This window comes from Drosophila grimshawi, unplaced genomic scaffold (assembly GCF_018153295.1).
Source record: "Drosophila grimshawi isolate 15287-2541.00 unplaced genomic scaffold, ASM1815329v1 contig_848, whole genome shotgun sequence".
In the NCBI taxonomy this organism is placed as follows: domain Eukaryota; kingdom Metazoa; phylum Arthropoda; class Insecta; order Diptera; family Drosophilidae; genus Drosophila; species Drosophila grimshawi.
In genome coordinates this window covers 13091342-13102248 of record NW_025063692.1, presented here as the reverse complement: position 1 = coordinate 13102248, position 10907 = coordinate 13091342, and the positions used below count along the sequence as shown (strand labels likewise).

Below are 10907 nucleotides of genomic sequence, written 5' to 3'. Positions count from 1 at the left end.
GCTGCTGCTGGTGCTGCGGCTGTTGCTGTTGTTGTTGAAGAGTGCAGCTAATGTTGACGATAACGAAGAAGATGAGAGGCCAAAATGTTCAATTAGAAAGCGGGCAAGATTGTGGCTGCTGTTGTTGTTATTGTTGTTAACGCATGCGCTGCACGCTCATTACCGTTTGTTGTCGGCACTTCTTTAAATGCTGATTTACGCGAACAGGTTGTAAAGTTAACGTCAACAGCAGCAGCAGCAGCAATAACAACAACATTACAAAGCCCAAGTTAAGCTTAAAGCGCAGCTTTAACAGCAACGTCGACAGCGATAAAACCGAAAATAGTTACGTTTGCGCAGTCGCAGTCGCCGACTCCGCTCAGTCAGCGACGAACACGCCAAGCAATCGCAACGCAACGCAACGTAGCGCAAGGCAACGCAAGGCAACGCAAGGCAAGGCAAGGCAAGGCAAAATTGCCAGCAAGCACGCCAAGAGAAGAAAGATCGAAGCAAAAGCAAAAAACAAGCGAACAAGTGTCGAGTTTGCGGTTTAACGGTAGTGTGTGTGTATTGCGCATCTCTCTCTCTCTCTCTATTTCTATATTTCGCTCTCTGTCAGTCGCGCGTAAACGATTCATTGATCGAGCGCAGCATCATCTGCAGCATATGCGTGTGTGTGATTGGATTATACACACATATATCGTCTTTTTTTTTTTTGGTTGTTTTGTGCATGTGTGTGAGTTAAAGTGAAATGGAATTTGTTGAATTTTAATTGCACGCAGCAGGTTCAGCTGAGAGCAACAGAAACAGACAGCAAACCAAACATTTCATTCAACTTGCTAATGAAAAACAACAATAACAGCAGCAGCGACCTGGAGAAAATTGTTGATAAATAACAGCAACAAACAAGCAACGACTGCAAACAAACATAAAAAAAATATTTAAAAAAAAAACAAAAGAAACCAAGACGGCATCTTCATTTAACGTAAGTTAAAAAAAAAGTTATAAAAACTTTTAAGTTTAATTGAAAAAATAATCAGCTTCAGCGACTTTTATCTATGATTGGGATGGCAATGTTTTTTAGCTTAAATATTAATTCAATTAAATATGTTATTGTCACTAACGAATTTTAATCTATTTGCTCTGAATCAAATGACGTGTTTATTCCACTCATATTTTTAAGATATATATAATATTAATATATAATAAAAAAAAAATAGAAGTGAATTGAAATTCGGCACGTTACTGGTCAAAGAAATGCATTCTTTGCATGCAAAATTGATACAAACAAATGTGTAGATTTCGGAACTAGAAATGGATTTGTCTTGAAAAAGGCTAAGGTGGCAGCACTGACAAATTAAGTTTTAGATATTCAAGATAAGCAGATTATAAAGCTGTTCAGTTAATCAAGTTAGAGCATTATTGATGGAAAAAAGTGTAAAAGAAACAAAGTAAACAGACAAGGCAAATTTGCAAGGCAAATTTGATTTTGATTTGAAACTGTATCATCTTGCCCAAGTACGACTTCTTTGTCTAAAGTACAAACATTTGTATATAATACACAACTTATCAGATTTTTCATGTCATATACAACACACTGAGCAAAAACCAGGTCTAAAGGTTTTTGGCCCTGTCTTTGCTTACCAGAGTGAGAGGGAAAATGGGCAAAAGCTGTACGATTATTTTGATTTTTATATTTATGTGCATTCGTATACGTATTGTTATTGTATCTGTAACGTATATAGTGGTCATCGATCATCGATCATCGAGCTATCGATTAAGAACGTGATTGAGCTTCTGGTCACTTGCCTGTGCATACAAATATAGATGCCCAAGGGCATGCTCAGTTTTTCGAGTAACGAATCATTATTTTCATAATTTATAATCTGTCTATGTACAATTTGAGCCAAAACCAGAATTCTAACAGGCTAGAAGCTGGCAGTAATACATAAGCCATAAGTCAGAACTGTTTTTTCTTTCTCAAGTCATGTCAATTTTTGTCCGTCTATCCATAAACCACAATTTGTATTCAAGTATAACAACAATAATATACCATAATAATAAGCACATGCCACATGAACTACAAAATGGAAATAACTCGCATTCATTAACAGTTTTGGTATGTCATTAATTGGCATTAAACTGTTTATGTTACTACCTGTTTTTGTACTCTTATGCCGAAGGTAGAAAAGTCTATATTCGCCTATCGGGTGCAATGTCCCTCAATATTGCATATAAAAACAAGTATTAATGCTCAAAGTGAGAAGAACTTTTGCAGCTGATCAATGTAATACCTGTTATGAACTCGAAAGCTATATCTAATATATTACGCCCTTTTTTGGTAATCGATTCTTATCAATATTAGTAAATTGAAATAAACTTGACCATGGCCATCATTGTGAGAACATTCATTCCAAATTTGAATAGTAAAAATATATAAAAAATAAGTAAATAATAATGATTTGAAATGAAAAATATTTATTTTACATGTGTTTTCTATTATTAAGAAACACATTTATAAATAGTTTGAAATTCCAGGATGCTTATGTTTAATAATATAAATAATAATAAAGAAAATATACTTTCTGAATAATAGGAAAGAGAATATGTCACACAGCTTAAGAGCAGGAAATCAGAAGAGTATTAAGCAGTCGGTTATTTGCGACTTCAATGTTCTCATGCATTTTTAAATATTAGGTCTGTAGTAATAATGGGAACTGCTGAAAAATTGCTTCCTTAAATGCGGCGAAAGTTTTTCCTTGAAGTCCACAACATTGTGTATTGTGTATATAGAAAAATTGCAAGGCAAGCAAAAGCCTAGACAAACTAAGACACAAGACACAAGACATTGAACTGCCCACTGGCCAATTGAAAGTGAAAGGGGGAACAAACGCAGACGCACTGCGTCCGTCGGACAAGTGCTATTTAAAAAACAGCCACAAGGCTTCCTGAGTCTGTCTGTCTGCCTGGGCGAGAGTTGGGCAGCGACCAAACTGCAAGCGGTTAACATGACTTGTGCCCGGTTTTGGACATGTTCAGTTGTGTTGAGTGTCGAGTATTTCAGTGCGTTGCACTCGATTTTCAATTTCATTTTCCTTTTCAATTTTCCATAAATTGCTTTGCCAATGTGAGTCGCATGCAGCTTACAAAATAATTTCTTTGCAAGCCTGGCAATTAACTCGTATTAAGTCATTTCGAATGTTAATTTCATTCAGCCCGGCTGCGACCTTGTCAATTTTATTGTAATTGTTCACAAATCTAAAAAAAAAGCTCAGCTGGCATAATACTGGCACGAATACTCACATGCATACTCGCAGGTATACTCGTATGAATACTCTTACGAATACTCGTACGAATAATTCGAATGCGTGCAATGATTATTGCCTAGCCAGCTTAAATGCGAATTTGAATTCGTGTTCGAGTTCGTGTGCGAGACTAGCTGAGAGATTTGACAGTTTGACGGCAACTGTTCACTACTCACATCTATTGTTTACTGTGAATAAACCTTAAATCCTTATTCAATTGGGGACATTTCAGAAAACAGACTTTAGAAAAATGTGAATATCGCCCTGAAAGGTTTGTTGATTTTAAAGAATTTCAAGAATCTTTTAAATTAATTGATTGCAATGTTTGAAGAGTGGTGATTAAAATGTATGAACAAATTACGGAAAGCTGGCTACAGGGGCATATAATTTTGTACGAACTGTAGTCAGTAATCTGTGATGATTGTTTATTTGCCAAGTTGTGTTTTCATAAACTTCGACAAATTAACGCTCAACATTTCGATTGTAGTTTTCGGCATTTGTGTGTGTTTCATTTTATATAATTCCAGCCACAAGCAACAACAACTTCAAATGCGAACAGGTAAAGCTGCTACCAATTGTCATTGTCAAAGATTACAAATACCAAAAAAAAAAAACAAACAAAAATGCAAAGCAACATCAACGTGACAGACTGCACAATACTCTGATCCTAGTCGAATAACAACGAAAAGCAGGTGCCAGAAAATTCCAACTGCCTGATTCAAAGCCAGTGAATTTAAGGTGTGATATTTTGATATTTATTTATTATTGCACGATTTGAAAATGCTCTCTGCTCACTTTGGAACAGAGTATAAATATGCTCAAATTAGTTTGTTTTGTTATTGTAGGCTAAAAATTAACAGACACGTACTCAATTCCTTAAGAAAATAACAACACTCTAACGATGATAAATATATCAAATCAAATTCATTTTGAAGGCTGCTTGCCGCATTAACCCATTGTTGTCGTTATTGACCAGTAGCAGGAAATTTATGATGCTGATGATCTTATCTATTATTATTATCTTATTATATGCAAAAGAGCTTAGCCGGATTATTGACTGATGAGCATTGCATGTAAGGATGTAAGTAAGCTCTACCAAGGCATGTTTACTTTAGCCACTAAAACGGTTATTAAATCATATCATGAAACTTCTTCGATCGTATCATTCTGTATACATTATGTTGATCCACAACATTAGCCGAGTCGATATAGCCATGTCTATATACGGGCGAGAGCTGGAAATTAGAAATATAGGTCTTCCTATCGATAACTAGTCTCGTTTCCCAAAGATCGCTAAGAATGTGTCTTCGACTGAATTGACACATTTCTTTAAGGTGATCTCGTTGTTAAGGTTCTTGCGTGTGTGTGTGTCTGTGTGTGTATTAACTATTAACATCAATTCATTTTTTCTGCATAAAATTCACATTTCAGTGCAAATACATAACATTGACTAAGGCGCCCAGTTTCCAACTCTTCAGACAGCGATTCCTATGACAGCGAGGGTGCAGCAAGCGGCAACAAGCTGGGCAACACCAACAGTAACAACAACAATGAGCTAACTGCACTTGCCAACTTACAATGAAAACGATTAATCAAATGAACATAACATTAAATTAATTGACAGACCAGAAAAGAAACGACTGAGAACGTTGAAGTCAAACATAGCCGACTGCATAATACTCTAGTAGCGACGTTCCTTTAGTTTTGAAAGAATTTTGTAACACTACCCCTAGAACTGTGAGATAACTCAGAAATATAATCGATATAAATTATAGAAAATCGATCAGAAAATCTAGTTATTTGACAAAACGTGGCTACAAATTTTAAAATATTGTGTTGCTATTTTCATATTTTTTTTTCGAAATATTTGTATTATTAAGAAATGCATTTTTAAAAAGTATATGTGTATATATATTGTACCAGACCCCTGGGTCTGAGTGTATATGCCAAGTTTTAAGCCTCTAGTTTGAGAGGGCGTGGACAGACAGCATGACGAGCATTGTGCAAAACGAATACACCCTTCAACCTTCGGTAAGATACAGGGACTTGGATGACAATATCAGTTAGATTAGTCAATGTTCTGATTAGCAAACAGAGCACTTGCCACAATTGGCAATTGGTGCAGTTAGTGGGCAATTTTTGCAGTCAGTTGCCCACTTGCCAGTTAACTGTAGGGATGCCACGCCCAGCTGGCATTACGCCCACGCATTCTTGTTCAAGTGCATCTGTGTGTGTGTGTGGATAGTTGTTGTTGTGTGTATTGTAGTGTCACATTTCACAGTTATTTGTTGTTGCTGTGTTGAATTTACTTCAGTGGCTGTCACGGCAGGCGGCGCTTTAATTACCCCAACGAAGCAGAAGCTTCAGCCGAAACTCTGCAACTGCCACATGCATAATATCTTTTACTCACACAAATTTACACAGAAAAAAAAATCATCCTGAAATGTAGAAAATCATCGCAATACATTCTGGCGCCTCACTTAATATTCAGAAGGTATATTTCTAAAACGCAAGGATTTGTCTCAGAGTTTTTCTTTTCTTACTTCTAACACCCATTTTTTTAAATTTTGAAAAAAGATTTATAATTTCCAGAGAATTCTTAGATTAAGAATTTCTAAGAACTAGAAAATTCTTTCCAGTTTTCAGTGCGAATTGCATTTTAAAGCGAATTTTAGTGCAATTTTTTTCTGTTTTTCTGAAAAACAGAATTTTCTTAATTCTTCAATCGATTTTTCTGAAATGTAAAAGAAATATGTATAATTTCCATTTAAATAATTGTTTTCATATGTTTAGAAATTTGTATTACAAATAAGAACATTATTTCTAGTTTTCAGAGAGAATGTTGGAAAAAATTGAAAAATTATTGATTTGTGCCACTTTCTCTGAGTGTATGTTTGCAAGTGCATGTATGTAAGTGTGTAGTCAAGATTGTGAGTTGTGGGTGCTAGTGCTGCAGACAACAGGCGGGACGTCATTCACTCACTCACTCAGTCAGTCAGTCAGACAGTCAGTCAACGCTTGGGAATGTTCACAGCCAAATTGACAAATTCTATCCTATGTAAACAATATGCGCTCTGTAAAACTTGGACAGCTGCCACGTTATGCAATGCAATACAGCTTGTTGAGGATGCAGTTGCGGCCTGAAATAATAACTTGTTGCACATACATACATAGTATGCACAGACATATAATACATATAATTAAAATGATATGAATATAGGAACAGATTAATTGTTTATACCTTGACGTTAACTAGACATCGACCTTTTCTAGAAAATTAGCTTTGAACCTCTTAAAAAATGATTGAAGTTAAAATCGAGTTGGGATGTTCGCTTAAAATGTAATTATAAATGTACTTATTTTATGGTAAATATACATAAATTGGATAGCTAACCATAACTGCGAAAAATGTTAAACTCAACGTATTTTTGGCATTGATTATATTAGGTTCAAGAGCATCTGGAACGATTTTTGTGGCAATTAACTAGTCTCGATGAACTGTGATCTCCACAATTTTTTCCAACTCAGTTGAGTGGAATAGTTTCCCAATATATTATTTGCAATCTGGTCGATCTTAAAATCTATAACTTACAGATCTGAGCATTTGCTTATGCCCCAGAGTCTAAAAAAATTAAATAACTTGGCAACACACAAAAAATTAACAGAAGTAAGAGTCGTAAGTAAGTCGAGATAGCCCGACTGGAAGATATACCAATCAGATCAAAAAATTGTTAAATAAAACGTTAAGAAGGGAGAGAAAAAGAAAGAGACAGAAAGAGGGGGAAAGAGAGAGAGAGAGTGAGAGAGAGAGAGAGTAATAAAAAAGTGAGAGAAATTAAAGAAGACGAAAAAAGAAATCTCTAAACCCGTGGAATATAATAAATTTATTACAGCTAAGCACACTGAGAGATTTCCGGGTGATATTTTCGTATTGAACTTTTAAATTACAATTTGACAGAAGAGAGAGTTTCACCCAGAATACGGAAAATAGGGCATCGTAAGATTTAGAGATGACACGAAACAGGATTGGGCAAATTATAGTCAGTTGTGCATGAAGGCAATGGAAATAAATAATAATGTTTAATAATAATATATGTAACAAAAAAAAACTAATATCAGAAAGCTTCAATTTACGCACATAGAAAAAACCAACATCCTGGCAAATCAGACAAATTTCTTTTAATCTTAAAAAAATACTCCCTGAAAAAATGAAATGGAAAACAACCTTCGATTCTAGAAATTTACTTTCTGAATAATAAGGTGAGGAACCAAAAGTATGGAGAATTTCTAAATTCAGGGCGATTCTTTTTAGCTGTGTAATTTATCTATACTATTTATGTTGCCTGTTAATTCGGACTGACATTGAGAAAAAAAATTCACCTGTTGCAACCAACTGTTGCATGCAGCTGGCCAGGCACAGATTGTAATGTAGACACAATGTTGATTGTTTACTGTTGATGAGTGTTGCGTGGGTTGGCAGTTGCCAGTTGGAATTTAGCAGTCTTCACAATTTGCGACACTTGCATTTGGCCACTCATGGTTCGATGCATAATTTGAGCTGTGCGCTGTCAAAATTTGGGCAGGCAATTTACAATTTCAATTTTCGTGCCCATTTGTGTGTCTGTGGCACCCCCTCGTGGGGACGGGGGCGTGGCAACAACTCGCCAGTCGCGCCAAGTTCGGTGCTAGCGTTGCAAAATAAAACGAATCTTATGAAAGCGCTTGCGTTATTGTTTTTGTCGTAATTGTTGTTATTATTTTTGGCTTGGTTCCGCTGCAAAATGCAGGGCCATCGATCGATATGAGGAAATCCTACGCTCAACTCTAAAATAGTTTTGTAAATAACTTACATCAAATTACGCGCAGCAATTTTTCCAAATCAATTTCGGTTTTTGACAAGTGAAAGTGGCCACTAGGATCCAGTTTTTGCTGCGGATGAAGCTGCGGACTGTTGTCATACTCTGCTCCCGAAGGTTGTAGAGTATATTCCTGTATTCTTGTATGTTTTTTTTCTTTTTCAATTTGACATTGTTATATTTTTGTGGTCATTTACAATGTAAACATAAATCGCTTGAGTGATGTGAAGTGAAATAATTAAAATTTGAAGGATGGAAGTTAATGTTACTTAAACGCAACTGATTGGGTAGCGTTAAATTCATTAGACAAAAGTGCGACAGGGCGTGGTCTTCTATAGAGACTTGATATGAGTGAAATTGTTTCAGATTTTTAAAATTGAAAACCTATATCTCCCATAGTTGATGAGTTGGTTGGATTTGTCGCGGCACTTACAAGAATGATTTTTACAGCCTGTTATCAGGCGGTATTACTCCGATATCAGAGCATTAGGCAGTTGGCTACGCCCGACAGCCACGATCTTATGTTTTTCTTGCATTTGTTGTCGGAATAATCTTACTTTCAGGAAAAACTCATCGACATACCAAATCAACGTCAACATAGGCATTGGCAACGTCATCGTCATCAGCATCAGTATCGGCATCGGTATGTGAATGATTCCCCTTGGCGCTTTTCATTTTAACTCTGCTGCGGTTTCCGTTTTCTTATCTGAATGCCCTTTCGTTGTCTGTTGGCTGCTGCTGTCGAAAAAAGTAAACAGCAACAGCAACAGCAAACGCAACAATAACAACATTGACTCGAAAACTTGCCGTTTTACAAACCTGTTGCTGGCATTTTGTTGTTATTGTCGTGTTGCACAGATATTTTTTTCTTTTCATACCCTGCAATTGCCCAATTACCCAAAGGGCTATAATACAGTACAAATAGAAAATAGAAATGACGAAAACTAAATTTACTTTCTTTATTTAATATAAATATCACAATAATTCTATCCAACCAATTCAAAAACATATAATTTATTTTTTTTTTAATTAAATGAATAATAATAATTTATAGTACTTTTAAAGGCTATGCAAATATTATCTATTATCATAAAAATGATAATTCATTTGAACTCTCTGAAAATCAATGGTTTCCAGACTAAGCTCTCTATTACAAAAAAAAAAAAACTAAATATAAATTTAAGAATATTAATAGTTTTTCTTGTTCTTAGTTTAGAATATATAGAAGTTTATATTTATTATTTCTAAGCTTCATTATAAAGAGATGGTACTTGCAATCAATTCAAATTAGGAAAGTCTTTATTGTATAGAAAGGGATGCCAAAGGGATGCTCATATGCATGTACGTGGCATCTTTTAATCGAGCATGTGATTAATGTTTTTTTTTTTTTATATATATTTATGTTTGCCTACCAATTTATCGACATTTTGAGTGCAGAATGCAGTTTTTTCTACGGTTTGGTGGTTAAGTGCTTGGCCGGTTTTTGAGCGCAGCAACCACTGCAACAGCTGCTCAGAAAGGCGGCGATTGTGGCTACTGTGAGTGGCGAGGGGTGATTGAGGGGTCTCCAAAAACATGCCCCAATGACAAAGCGACAACAACTGTTTTGTATATGCTAATTGCGTGTGTCTGTGTGTGTATGCGTGTGTGTGCGTGTGTGTGTGTGTGTGTGCAAGGGCGTACACATGGAGGGACAGTCGGCGAAAGAAAATCGAAAATATATAACATAATTAGAGATGAGCATTCCAAAGACCATTTGAAACTATTAATTGTAGATCGAAGCTAATGTGAATCTGAATATTCCGCATTTGTTTCTACGAATATCTCAATTGCAATTTAAAGCTTGCGACAGACGGTTCAGCTATATAATATAGTGAACCTATTATTATTTTTGTGCGAAGTAAAAAGTCGGATATATATCAAGTTTCATCACTAGAACAGAGAGTTTGATTTTTATATTAACACAAAAAAAAAGAAGTCTGACATCGCTATATCGACTCGGATAATGATGCTGACTAAGAATATATAGGTACTTAATGGTGTCGGGAACGTCTTCTTCCACACATCTCGAAATTATAAAGCCCTCATAAGGGTATAAAAAATTAAGAATATATTATACTTTCTGGGGTCGAAGGCGTCTCCACCAATACGCTACGTACCTCATGACAAGTGTGTACAAATGAAATGTAGCTGCCCCTTGATAAAAGTAGCTGCGTACGCTTCTGAACGTATGTATTTAGTCAATTATGCCAAATTGCTGTCAAGGCGGTAAGAACAATAACACGAAAATAACACAAAACCAGCAATGCATATTGTACATAGTGACAAACGTAAATTTACGGCAAATTGTCAGCGTAAAAATCTGAAACGAAACTTTTGTCCATAAAATGCCAACTAAATAACAACTTGCTGCCTGTGCCAGGTCAGCCAGTTACTTAGCGTGTGTATTGGGTATGTGTGTCATCACTCGAAAAGTTAGAAAAGTATAGTCAACAAATTTGCAAGGAAGATTGTTGCATATGGCTTAATGCCCGAAATTGCAATATATTTGCCTTGTGTAAATGAATTCGATAATTTTCTCGCCTCTGCGGCCTTTATAATTACACTTTTTTCTTAACAATTAAAATAATTTAATCTATTTTCTCTTCAACACATATGCATTTCCATTTTGGCAGAGGAGAGTGTCGATAACCATCGTCAAAATGTATATATTTTGTTCTTTTGAAACCGTAAAACATATTTTTTATGTGAAGCTTTTACTTATCGG

General features: G+C 35.5%; 1 protein-coding gene across 2 annotated transcripts in view; it reads left to right on the top strand.

Moving 5' to 3' along the window:
• The first annotated feature begins 899 nt into the window (after nucleotides 1-899).
• The window catches only part of LOC6565537, a 26663-nt gene continuing 16655 nt past the window's right edge, over nucleotides 900-10907 (top strand). The window contains exon 1 of one of the 2 annotated variants that reach the window (XM_001992650.3): nucleotides 900-964. The gene's annotated coding sequence lies outside the window, so the exon portion shown is untranslated. Of the gene's footprint in view, nucleotides 965-5069; nucleotides 5316-10907 lie in introns of those variants that run through there. The other variant, XM_043216314.1, reaches the window with a different exon arrangement.